The sequence below is a fragment of the Cyprinus carpio genome, chromosome B19 (assembly GCF_018340385.1).
Source record: "Cyprinus carpio isolate SPL01 chromosome B19, ASM1834038v1, whole genome shotgun sequence".
Lineage (NCBI taxonomy): Eukaryota > Metazoa > Chordata > Actinopteri > Cypriniformes > Cyprinidae > Cyprinus > Cyprinus carpio.
In genome coordinates this window covers 12,945,894-12,960,461 of record NC_056615.1, presented here as the reverse complement: position 1 = coordinate 12,960,461, position 14,568 = coordinate 12,945,894, and positions in this window count along the sequence as shown.

Genomic DNA, 14,568 nt, shown 5'->3' with positions numbered 1-14,568 from the left:
TAAAAGCTTTCCTTTTACTATTAATATATGTATGGAAGAATGTATCAGTGTTTCTTCACTCTAAGTCTGCCTCATAAAATGATCCGGCCCACAGATTGACTTATCTATCTGAATCCAATTTTCATGTTCACTGGCTGCAATGAGTGCCCTTATCCCATGATGAGTTACACCTCCCCTATCAGCTCCTGATAAACAGACAGAGCAGGAGCTGGCCTCTGAAGTGAGAATGCAAGCATATATACTTCCATGAATAAAACACCACAGAAGGACATGCACATCACCTCACTTCAATGGATTCTGCCCATACCATTCACCATACAGATACTGAGTAAATGCTGGCAGAAAATGGCTTTACATACTTTGTTGTTGTTCTGAATAATGACTGAATCAAGAATTTGAACTACATTCACCCCTGAATGCATAATTTTGTGCTATACTCAAAAAATGAACAACATGGACAATTTCTTTGCCTTGTGGGCTAAAAGTTAGTTTACCTTGTTTGTTTTTTTTTAAAGACTGATTCATATTTACATGCAGAGGTAATCTCTCTTTCTCTCTCTCTCTCTCTCTCTCTCTCTCTCTCTCTCTCTCTCTCTCTATCTCTTCTTTATATATATATATATCTCTCTCTTATATATTAAAATTAGAAAACAGAAAATAGATTTTATTACAGTGATCTTTGTGTAGTTTGCATACTTTATGTAACATCTGATTTTATGTACTTCTATACAATGTATTTGTCCATTGATATGTTTATTTTATTTTTTTTCTAAAGACGTGTGAGGAAGGTATGACCCTAAAAGTTCTTCCAGAGAGAGAAAAAGTCTTCCTGGAAGTAGTGCTACCAGTCATTTGGCTAAAGTCCCAAATGAAAATAGTCTCCGTGCTTTAATTGCACTGATAGCAGCCGCTTCTTCCCCCAGAACATTCTAATGTCATTAGTGAGGAAAGACATTAGAGGCGGGAGACGAGGAGAGCTGGCAGAGGGAAGGCAGAAGCAGCAGGTGACAAGCCCTAGGATGCCTGGAAAATCTAGTTTATGGACTCCTGATTGATGAGGTGATCCTAAACCAGGTGATGAGTAATTCGCAGTTTAATTGAAAGAGATCAGTGGTGGTCGGCATCGTTTTCTACACGCTCGAAAATTGACTTTTTTTAATGCCCCCTTAGTTTAATTGCAGCAAATATTCTGGGTTGTTTATTAATGTCTAGTTTTCAGGCTATTGGGCCACAGCATTAAAACTTTCCCATAACTGTGTTTCTACAGTAAGCGTCCAGAGTAAAGAAATCTGCTTTGAATTCAATCACAGATTTGAAATGATCAGTCCATCTCATTTGAGGCATTGGACGATGGGCTTTCAGATTACCAGCATAAGCTGTGGCACAAAAACAATCAGAGCTGTACAGAGGCTGTGGTATTATCACTTCAGCGAGAGAGATGAGAAAATGACCGCACATCCACAATGCCCAACTGATCAGTGATCGCTGCTGGGTGTGCCAGCCATGATGACAGACAATAACAATCAGGCCATGTGCTTAAGCCACAAGAAACATAAGCAATCTAAGACAAATCCATTTCCACCACCCTGTTATACTGAGAGAAAAGATTCTTACGAAAATCCTAGACATGAAAAACACATCCTGACAACAAAAAGATAAAACATATACAAAAGAAATTGGAGGGAGTTCATGAAGAATGAATTACGTTGTGGCAGTTATTTGCATGAAATGTCTGCATAAGAGATAGGAATAGAAAAGAATTATTCAGATTCCTCTTTGAACTCTTTTATGATTTTTTTTTTATTTATTTTTTTATCTGCACTGTAAATAATGTTTTTTTTTTTCAAGATTATTGGACTATATTTTACAAGAAAATACTTTTTCTGTCTTTCAACTTCAAAATTGCACATTCTATGTGAAGCATTAAAGTAAATCCTACACTTTTTTTTTTTTTTTTTAGAACACAATTTTTTTTTTTCTTAAATTAATGTTGTTTCAGAGCCCATTGACTTTCATTGCAAGTTCAAAGCAATACTCATAATATCTTCTTTTAGGTTCCACAGAAGAAAGAATACATGAGGGTGAGTAAATAACAGAATTTTCAATGTATCCCCTTAACAGTTCCAGTGATGACTTTAAAGAAAGAACTATCTGAAAATGTTAAGACATTTAAATAAATGTAAAACTAGTCTTGTGAATGATTCTGAATAAGAACCAGACCTCAGTTCCCAAACCCTGTTGTAGAACCAGATTGAGATTCACTAAAGGAATTATTCAAATCAGATAATGCAATCTGCACAACATAGTTTCTAACAAAGTTTGAGAACCAGGAACCTCTTTTGTTTTGAAACCAACTGATTTTCTTTTCTGCAGTGTGGAAAACAGAGAAACATTCTTCTCCTTTATTTAGTAGACAACTGCTGCCATGATGAATTGAAAATAAACAAAACATCTGGCTAAACTGAATTGTGGGTTGTAAGTAAATAAGATTCTGTAAAAGTTTAGTGCACTTTATGGAAGTCAGAACGCTTGTGAATTTGTGGATAATGAGAAAACATGTCTTCATGCTGTACAACAAAACAAACTTTCATGTCTGTTCATATTATCAAAGATAAACCGTTTTGAGAGAGTAATACTAGGTTTTATTTTAAGCTACACTTCAGCTACAGGGATTTCCAACCTCCGCATGAAATATATGTAAATCACCTTTATCACAGCGAGTTTCTTAATGAACCACGCTGCACGGGATAGCTTTTGGGAACTGTAAAATGTACCCCTGGGGAGACAGCAGAGCAAAAGAGATTGATGTGTCATTTGAGAAATGGTCCACTCCAACCAATTTTGTTTCGATAAGACACAAGATTGATTTCAATTGTTTCATTAAATAGAACTTAGCGGGGTGTATGTAGGGATGAACAATGAGAGTGTCAAAAAACAACATCTCTCTCTGTTTGTCGTGCTCACTGGGGTGTCGGCAAACTGATATTCAACGGGAAACCGTTGCTTTGAAATTCAGTTTGTATTGCTAAGACTCAAAGGTTTTGTAGCCCGTTCAGATGCACTGCCACTTAAAGAGCCGTCCTCCACATCCATCATTTTAAGTAAATATGCTGTATTGTTTTAAGGTCAAAGCATTCATATGGTTTTATGGGCAGCTTGTCAGAAATACCTCTGGGAGTTGCACAGTAAAGCATTTCGCCGATGAAATCAGGCCCTGGTGAACATCAGTGAAATTAAAAAAAAAAAAAAAAAAGTAAAATTAAAATAAAAAAATAAATAAAAAGGGCTATTTCTCAAACTTGAGTATTAAAACAAATAAAACCAAATCAAGATTGTTTTTTTTTATTGTATTAAGATTATTTTTCAAAGCATTCCCTCAAGGCACCATAAAAGTGATTTTGTTGAATGATTTGCAAGTGAATGATTAATTTGATTTAACCTTGATAGACCAATCAGATACGTGATGTCTCTCACTGCCAATGTCAGCCCAGCTTGCAAAGACTTCTGATGAGAGATCTGATGCGATTTGTACCCAAGGACAAAGCAAAGTGGCCCAGCAGAATGTCACAGCAGTTTGAACTGCAAAAGGGCTCAATCTTAAGACTCACTAAGCTGGAACTGGCTGTAATACAATGCCATTACACTGGGAAAACCAGGTCAAGGCATAGTTGAAAACACCATTCTGCCCTTTTCAGTCTAAACCCACTTCACTGTCCCAAAAACACAGGCATGCACAAAGACCTAAAATGTCCTTTATTTGACCTTTTGCTCGACTTGGTGAATATTTCTCTCAACTGAACCTGCAGTACACCACTGAATCAAATCTGGCATACTGTGTCAGTATTACTACCATAGTAAGATGTAAAGATATTCTGTCATCATTTACTCACCCGCTAGACATAATAAACACAATAAACAAAAAAATTGTACAATTATATTTCATCACACTTCTTGCTACAGTATTAACAAACCATTAACCACAACTTTTGCCTCAATAAACATCGAATTTGCTGCTTATTAATAGTTCGTGAGGTAGTTGTTAAGTTTAGGTATTGCACTCAAAAAATAAAAAATATTTTAGTTCTTTGCTCAGATTACTTAAATAAAATAAGCTAAAACAACATAAATCTTTAGTTTTTTATTCAGTTGTAATTTGCACTCAATTTTATTATATTAAATTAAATTACATTTGTAAAATGTTAACTTATGAATCATACATGAATCATTTACGTTGCACTGACTGAAACTGGGCAGTGGATTTCTAGTTCCCAGAATGCTCTGCATAGGGATGGACCAGGAGAACAAATGTTGAAATTAAGTGCTGTTTAATGTGTTTTTGGTAAAGGGAAAGACATATTAAAGTTTGTTGTTTAGTTATTTTTGACGTTTAAAAGAGTTTATGTTTATGTTGATTTTTGAGGTTACCATTATGGTGAAGTATAGACTTTGTGGTAAGTATAGACTTGATCATTACTTGCATGCTACAAAAACTGTACTTAGCATGTGAACAAGTGTTTTGTTGGCTGTTACATTCTCATAAGAATAAATAAAAGAAATCAGTTTGAGGGCCAGCATGTGATTTACACAGTCTGTATTGTCAGCATTTCTACCCTTCTCAATAAAACGATCTTAGAACATTTACATGCGTGTATGACAGCTATTGACAACCTAAGAACAAGCTCCACTCTTCACCACAATGGTAACCAAAAAAAAAAAAACCATTAACTAAATAACTAAACATTAAAACCTTAAACACTAACAGGCCTTTCCATTTTCATAAAAATTCAGAAAACTCACGCAACTCTGCATGAAGGCACCAGACTGAACAGCAACAACACTGGTTGGATCAACAAGAGTGAATTATGTTCAGGGAACATTCACAGAATATGTCAAATGAAATTGGTGTGATCTCATTAAATAAGCATGAATTTTACTAATCAATGCATTTAACTTAATTTTAGTTCAAATAAATCAGTTTAAATGTGTGGAAAATGCGTCATAATTTTATTAAGTTAGACCAACAAGCTATTTTTTTTGAGTGTGGGTAGGATTAGGGATGTAGAATATGGTCATGCAGAATATGTGCTTCATAAGTACTAATAAAGGGCCAATATGTTACAACTTCACAAAAGCACCAAATTTATACAATTGTTTACTGAAAATCTTGACTCCCACCATGTATCAACGGTGCATTCATAAGAAAAGCAACAATGTTTGATTTATGAATGACTCATTCTTTTGTGTCAAATCGTCTCAATAAATCTGTTGATCTCATTCCCAAAAAAATTCAGAATGATTCATTCACAAATCAGACTGAAATTGATTTTTTGACACAACTAGAAGGAAGATTTATTATTTAAATTCCTTCTTTAGTGTTGCATGTAAAGGTGGGTGATATGACATTAAATCTTATATTACTATACGAAAAATCTTTTTCAACAAAGTGATCATGATATGGTTATTGTTGCTGGACATATACTACTAACCTAACCAATGTAAGGTTTTAAAAAAATGTATAAAAACATCTCAAGATTATATTAAGGTAAACAGTCATTAATCAAATTACAACAAAGAATCTGATCACATAAAATGAGACATATAAATACAACAGAAAATAGTTACAAATGAAGTAAACAGTACTTAAAGCTTTTCAGGTAGGACTATTTCACAGAATACAGAAAACTACAAAAAGCTGAATACTCAAATGTAAAACAAACAAACAAAAACAAACACTGCATAGTCTGTACTGTACAAATTAAATATTCATGGATTCATATTTAAGCTACAAAAGTTAGTGATTTTTCTTTTATTATTCAGTTGACATTATGGCTGCTGTCACTTTAAGACCTAATGCACAGATCTAATATGCTGACACAGTTTCGATTTTCTCCCAGCTGTTTACATACAAGACATAACCGACTGTGTAAATACTCGCTAAAATGGGCGTTGGGTTTAAAATCGCTTGAAAGTTTAAACTGTCAGGCTCAACAATGCATTTAAAAGATTTCATGATTACACAGCACAGTAACGTCACACATGCATAACCACGGTATTATCAATAATCCAAAATTTGTCATTTGTCAGATTTCTACTGGTTTATTGTGTTTAATCATATTTCACCTACTCCTAGTTCCATGCCAGAAAAACGAAACATAAAAATTTCATTTCTAGTTGTGGTCCCAGGACATGTACTGTAGGAACCTCATGCCTACCAAAAAGCCTTATGGAGCTATGCTCCCTCATACACACCAACCTCATTCTCTCACCTGTCTTCTCTATTTCAGCTTCAAACCGGGCCTCTGTGTTCGGCCCCAGGACAATAGACTCTGACAGTGTTGGGCAGCAGGCAGTTTTCTCCCACTGACGAGATGAACACGCAAGCAAGAATGTTAAGAGTCTCTAACGATTTTTCAGCTCAAGTGGGCAGGTGACTGGCATCCTTTCGTGAAGGCTTTGCGAGATGCTACCCCGCCCAAGATAATTAATGAGTTTCTGTCAAGTGCACTGCTCCAGAGGAGTGCAGAAGGGGTTGCCCTGTCAAAACCCATCCTGCTCTCCAATGCCAAAGAACCCAATTCAACATTGCACAGCATGGAGAAGGGCACAATGAAAATTGTTGCTGAAATTTGAAATTGAGATATTATTTGGGATTTGGTTTTTTAAAGGTTTTTGGTTTTTTTAATGTTGAGCGGACTCATAAGGTATACTACTTCATGAATACATTGCGGTTTCTACAGTCTTACTGAAATATCAGTTGTCCCAGTGGGACCTGCACTTAGAAGTCACTATTTGCTGTCATTTCTTACAATGAAATATGATATGTGCTGTAGTCATGATCATTCTGGATCAATGAGTAAGCTGTCACCACACAGTGGAAGCCAGAGAGGAAGCCAGCGGGGGCAAAGACTGCATTCTGAAAGGCAAATTAACCTGTCGTCAGGTCTCACAGAACTATTAAAATAACTACCTTGCTCCCTGTGGAGAGAGTGGGCAGCTCAGAACACACAAGCATATGATGTTAAACCCCCTGTCTACTATCTGTCCGCTTTGGACACTGATGCTGTGCTCTAAACATGGGCCAACAACGTCTAAAATTATGCCCCAGGAGATTAAAAAGTCTGCGAGAGAAAAAGTTTTTGCCAAGTCTAGCATTATTGTGAACTTCTGATATTAGGCCAAGTTCCCTCTCTGGGTTTGAGTTTATAAATACACTACTGGTCAAAAGTTGGAAACTTTTTATTGTTACTGAAAGAAGTATCATGCTTACCAAGACTGGAGTTATTTGATCTACAGTAAAAACAGTACTACTGTGAAATATAGTTACAATGTAAAATAACTGTTTTCTATTTTACTGAATTTTCTCAATTTTTACTGAATTATTTCAATCTTTAGTTTTACATGATCTGTCATAAAGGAATAAATTACATTTAGATATACTTTATAGTAAATCATAAGTCATCATCATCAGTTGTCCATTGTTTCTCATATATTACACTTGGACAGTTTTATGTTAATTTAATTTAATTTAATGTTTCAAGTGACCTAAGTCAGGTGAACATGATAGGTTGGCATTATACGCACTGACAGAGTAATCAGCCAATCACAGCGATTTGGAGGCATTGCTCAATGTTGCACCTCTTTCGCCTCCTCTGATAAAATGCCGCTGAAGTCTAGAAAGGAATTGCTGAGGAAAAGAGACAACAGCAGCACAAATGCAAATACTGAATTAGGCGGCACTTCCATTTTACCTTGTCTGATTCTGGTGACCTCATGTCTTTAGACAGGGTCGAGGGTAAGGGTGGGTCGGAAGGGGGTAATTCATAATGACATGACTGACAAGTAAGACCCCAGAGTCTGTTCCTGGACCCCCACAGTTCATCATAGTGCCATGCAGACTGTATAATTGTTTTCCCCCTAAAGAACCGGTGTGTCAGTCTTTTTTAAGTATTTTTTAAGGTGGTATGAATTGGAGTAGATTTGATGAGTTCTGCTATGTTGAGTTATTTCAGCAGGGGGCCATGAGGAACAGCAGTGAGCCATGTCATCTCACTCCAACAGCAGATACAGGGCTCCTGTTCTCTGCACGGTTACTTATGATGTCTAGACATCATTAAAAAGGTCTGTGAGAACACTTAGTGTTCTTCTCCTGAAACATATGGAAAGCATCTGTTCTGAGATAAACATGGGTTGACACACCAGATGCGAGCTTTTATTTTTTAGTGAATAACAGCTTACATTTTGGCCTCTGCCTCACATAGAGCTATTGTGTGGCTTTGAAAGACCTCTGAAAATATAATATAATTTTATGGTATTTTCTTTTTTGAGGACAAAAACATCCTCTAATCCCACTTCCCTCATCAATTTTCTTTAGTGTTCCAAAGAAGAAAACTGGAATAAATCACAGGTTTGGAAAGACACGAGGGTGAGAAAATAATGAAAAAGGTTGTTTTTGGCTGAACTATCCCTTCATTATTGGCCCTGTAAAGCATAATTACATTTTCTTAATTAAAAACTTTCATAATGTAATTTTTGCAACACAAAGTACAAATAAAATTAAATATAGGCTTAATATTAAAAAGGTTATGATGAATTTAGGTTCATTTTATTGAACTAAAAGTTTTTGCCTTTGTGACTCAAAAAAGAAACACTGTCTTATTATAAAAATAAGTAATAATAAAAAAGAAAACAAATAAATGCTTATTATTATAATTATTTAATTATTATTATTATTCTAAATATTACTACTACTCCAATACAAATAGTGGCACGTAACAGAAAGAAAATCCAAAAGTACTGCAGTTTTGTAGATTTGATTATATCATAAGCCTACTATTACATTTATAGATATAAATAAATCAGTGCTGTCACTGAACTCATCGCAATTAATCGCATCCAAAATAAAAGTTTTTGTTTACATAATGTGTGTGTGTACTATGTATATATAAATACACACATACAATATATATTTTAAAATTATTTGCATGTATTTACATGTATATATTTATATTCACACAATTTATATTATATATAAATATATTTAATATGTAAACATAACATTCTTAAATGTATACACGATCACATGGATGTGATTAATCATGATTAATCGTTTGACTGCACTAGAATAAATAAATAAATAAATATTTCTGTAGAATAATATATTGCTTCTTTTATATACCAATAATGGCAGTAACATGGTGATGCTAATACCCTGTTACTTTTATATATTTAATAGTGAATAACTACCATATTTTTGTAAGTGCAGCATATGAAATGAACCAAGCTACACAAAAATGCTTATCATAAACAACTGTTCAGAAAGGGACAGACAGACAGAGACAGCCACAAGATGATGTGGGAGCTCGTGGGCGAATGAACATACTGAACCCTTTCCCGTGGGCTACCTAAACACATTCTGAGCAGGAGCGGCCGCACTGCCTGCTGCTCCAGTGATTAGCTCCTCCATCTGGCCTCGCTGCATCTGGCCTGGGCAGGCAGGCAGGATGGCCAGGCAGTCAGCCCAGAGCAGCCTGCAAGATGGATCTCAGGGCTGGAGGTCTTGCCTGCAAGTTGGAAAAGTGACAGAAGGGAGTTCACAGGCCCAATTCTGACAGCACAGAAGTTATTACAAATCAGAGATGTCCAGCAAAGTTGAACTTTTCATGAATGATGGAAAACAAAGTGCCAGACTAATATGAGAGTCGGAATCAAATGTGAGAGATGTTCTGCTCATTTTGTGGAGGAAAGATCCAGCAATCTACAGTATGGTCTCTTTTTTGTTTGTTTGTTGTTGGCTTAATTTAACTTGAATTTGATTTAATTAATTATATTTACACCAAGATTTAACAAAGGCATCTATCTATCTATCTATCTATCTATCTATCTATCTATCTATCTATCTATCTATCTATCTATCTATCTATCTATCTATCTATCTATCTATCTATCTATCTATCTATCTATCTATCTATCTATCTCTAATGATATAAAACAATGCAAGTGCCAGACTAATATGAGAGCTGGAATTCGACTGTGAGAGAAGTTCTGCCCATTATGTGAAGGAATGATCCAGCAATTTACAAACCCCCAATGGTCTTTTTGTTGGCTTAATTTAATCAGAATTTGATTTAATTCATTATATTTACCCTAAGATTTAATGAAGGTATGTTGCTAAGCAATAACATTTGTATTTTCTGCATTGATTTTTTTTGGCCATTCTGAATAACGAATTTAAACATGGAAAATGTTTTAAATAGATCTAATATTACTACACAAGCTGAAAAACAAAACAAACCAAGTTATTTATGAATAATTAATAGACGAACACATATGGTGCTAGAACGTAATAAATGATAGATGGGTACAGATTCTGTGCAGCCCTGGTAATGACAAATTCATGCAAAAAACATTTTGATGAAATTCATGAAGTGATGTAATAACTTCAGGCAGGGAATAAAGAAGCAATTCTCTCCCCTGTCCTTGATAGATTGTATAATGTCAGAAAAACTAATGTGCACTGTTGTATATCACAAGACTACCTCCTGGAAACAGCACCCAGCATGCTTTTGAAGTCATTTTACCATAAATGCACTATGCATGTTGGCATCTCTGCAGGGAAATGTGTTTGATTTCAGGTATTGATGATTTGGGACTGCAGCTCTGGTCAAACTGACACGTTACGAATGAAACATTTATTGGTTATGTGTTATTATTTTTGGTCACAGTAAAGCAAGACAGAAAGCAGACATTTCATTTCTTGGGGAGAGGGTCACAGCAAATGTTTCTTTTTCATAAAATCTTTGTTTTGCCGTCTCTCAGATTCTGTTTGTTTTCTTCGTTCACTTTTTGTCATTTATTGTTACTCTGTGTTGTGCACTGCAACATCGGTATCTGTCTCTCTCTCTCTCTCGCACACACACACCCCAAATTACGCACACATGAGTACACACGCTTTCACAGATAAAACAATCTCTAGGAGAGTGAACACGAGCGAAAAAAGAAAAATGACGTGCAGTAATCACACTGAAGCATTACCAGTCATTACTCTGTGCTGTCACTGGTGGAGGAGAATTCAGTGCGCCGTCTCTTCTTTACCTCGCCTCCATCGATGCCTGCAGTAGCGCTCTACTGGAGTGAATCTAGCATAGGACCCTGTCAAAGACGTATATACAGACAGACACTATTTTCTTTAACATGCTCACTTTTTTTCATCATACACAACCATTAGCGCAAAAATGCTATATGGATATCTCTGTAAATGAATATGTGTATCAGATTACAGTTAGCAGGTTGTTTTATGCCAAGGAGAGCACAGGACTATCCAGATCTCACCTTGTCCCAGTGTGACCTTGGGATACTAATATTATTTACTGCCATAAATGAAGAACTGAAAAAGTAAGTTATTAAATTACATAATATAATGCAATTGCATTTTATAACTGCATAATCTATCTATCTATCTATCTATCTATCTATCTATCTATCTATCTATCTATCTATCTATCTATCTATCTATCTATCTATCTATCTATCTATCTATCTATCTATCTATCTATCTAACTGAAATAAGTCATATTTGGTAAATTTGTTTAATGAAACAGGCCCCAGGTTTCACAGACAGGGTTCAGACTAAGCAGGATTAGGCCATAGTTCAGTTAGGAGATGTAAGAAATTTTATAAACGTGCCTTAGAAAAAAATATAGTCTGGGACTAGGTTTAAGCCTTGTTTGTAAGACTGAGGGTAAAACTAACATTATAATTTAGTTCCTTTAATAATTATGATATGATCAAGGTATCAAGCCTGATACCAGACTGTAACCCACTCCTGAAGGAATAAATACACTGAAGTAACAATAACAGAACACTCCAGCTGACAGTGAGACCAAAAAAAAAAAAAATTCCCCTGGAGATTGACTTCCCTCCCTTCACTTGTCCCCACAAGAGAGCACATGGCCTAATCCATAGAGATGGCTTGATATGTTCCTCCACATTGCCCCTGGAACCTGCTGGATAAAGAGTGATCTCCCAGATTAAGGCTCATTGCAGCGGGGCCATAGCCCTTCATTGAGGACAGAGGGGGACCAGGTGCAGAAGATTCAAGGAGACAGTCTGTCTCATCCGGCAAACAGAGCCCACTTTACCTGCACCGTTTAACTCAACTCAACAGGCACCTGAGCAGCAGACAAGACAACTGAGATGGTAAAGCCTTTTGTGGATATGACTGAAATGGACCTGAAACAAGACGATGGGTTCAGTCTTGAATTGGTTGATCTAGTTTGTATACGCTTTACTGACTGGCAATGTTGGTTAGTCTAACAAGCAACAAATGCTGATCTAAAATACCAATGCTAGTTACATAGTCTCAAAAACACACTGAGTCAAACAGTAGTAGTTCAAACAACACCAGTGCTGACATTGTTCATAGACTGTCAAACTGCGTGACCACTGTAATCCAATTCACAAATAAATGACTCTTTTGAAACAGATTTAGCGAATTAAAACATACAGTGCGCCACTGAAGTACTATTCACAAACAAACAAACAAAAAAACTCTTATTATTTTTAGTAAATCAAAAACATACAACATGGAGACTATAGTCTGATTCACAAATGAATGTCTCTTATAAACATATTCTTTTTAGTGAATCAAAAACATACAGCAAGACCACTATTGCCTAGTCTGATTCATGAATGAATGACTATTATGAACTTGAGTTTTGACTCAGTAACTGTAGAGATGGATTCATTGACGTTTATTCAGTGACGGAGACATCACTCTGATTCATACCAACTGATATCATAAAATTTTATCTATATGCGGTCTCTACACCCTTTTGTGGAAATGGCTGTCATTACATGAATGACCCGATGGTCATGCACATCTGCCTTTCTATGATGATTTAAGATTTGCCCCTTGAGGTCACATAAAGAATGACCTGTGTTATTTGGTGCCCTCTTGTCTAAGTGGATTGTAGGATCCAGACATTATGTGACTATAATCAAATTCTGGCTCTGTGAGACATTTATGGATAGAATCAGCCTGCCATCTTTCATGAATCCAACATATTTATTGAGCTTAACTTAATTTAGGCCGATTTGTGGTCTATTTACACCATGTCTCTGTTAATTATCTATATGGTACTTTATCATACAGTTTTTTGACTCAGGCCTGATGGTCATTGTGATTGGCAGTCCACAAGAGCAGCCCTGCACAGGTGTACCAGTCATTCAAAGTGAACAGTCGAGTGTTTAGAGGCAGGCATGAGCTTGAGCGTGTTTGAACATTATACTATGTCCAGATGGTGTGGGAGAGTGCCAGATCAGTCACTCCCGCACGCCCCACTGCTGCAGAACACACAGGAGTGAGGACTTCACACTGCTCCGCAATGAAGTGATCCCCACATGAACTTCAGCTGAGCTAGAACACGCTGAGACAAAAAAGACCTGCATTTACAAACACAGTCCATTTGGAGTGCCGCCCAGCCCAAACCTGGCCACTTTGCCTTCAGGCAAACCACTTTATTGCTCGTTTCAGTGTTTGCCATAACAACAGAGACAGCTGGCCATATTAAGAGACACTTTTAATGCATGTTCTGGCAATTTAGTTTCATTGAATTGCTCTTAATGAGGAACTCAAAAACACTTAAAAGGTATCAATTGTAACAAAGGATTTTCCAGTGACGGGACATGGTCAGTTAAAAGATGTGATTTTTCCTATTGGATGAATTCACTGAACAATATTTCAGTGCCAAAACCTGAATCTTATTCACTAACCCGAGTTTAATCAGGTGCTAAATATGAAGATACCAGTACCAAACTTTTGAATGGTACTACAATATTTTTAAATGTTTTTGAAATAACCCTTTAATGCTCCCCAAGGCTGAATTCATTGTCATTCAATTCATTGTAAACAATATTATTTAAAACTTTTTACTATTTGAATATATTTTAAAATGCAATTTATTCCTATAATGATTAATTTTCAGCAGTCAATATTCCAGTCGTCAGTAGCCCGGTGCATCCCAACACATGACACTTTTAATGGCTCTTTGGCGCTGACATTGTACCTCCAGCAGCAACAGCAAGTAAACGTAAATGGCGGACCGCTGCTTCTCACTCAGGGCTATGTATATGCTAATAGGGCAGAGAGCATCACAAATGGGCGGGACTTTCACCGAGTATGACGTCATAGTCTGGAACTTCTTGTGTGGAGAGACTGTTTATGATTTTTTTGGGATTATAAAACAATGAGTGAGTGGATTTTTACCATTATAGGCTGGTTGTTTTCACAAACTGTGGCCACACAACTGTGTTCAATCACCTCATAAAAGTGATTTTTGCATTCTATGGCATCTTTAAAAAGAAACATTTCTGTGGCCTTTTAAACTCAGAGGGCATGTTTGCACAGTAACCTGACTTGCATAAAAGTACACATTTAATGTAGCTCCTAGTAAATAAGGAGCTAAATCAAAGCAAACAAATAAGCAACATTATCAGCAGGCACTCTATGAAATTCTAAAAGTTTGTGGTCTTGATACAGAGGTGCATCTCAATAAGTAAGAATGTCATGGA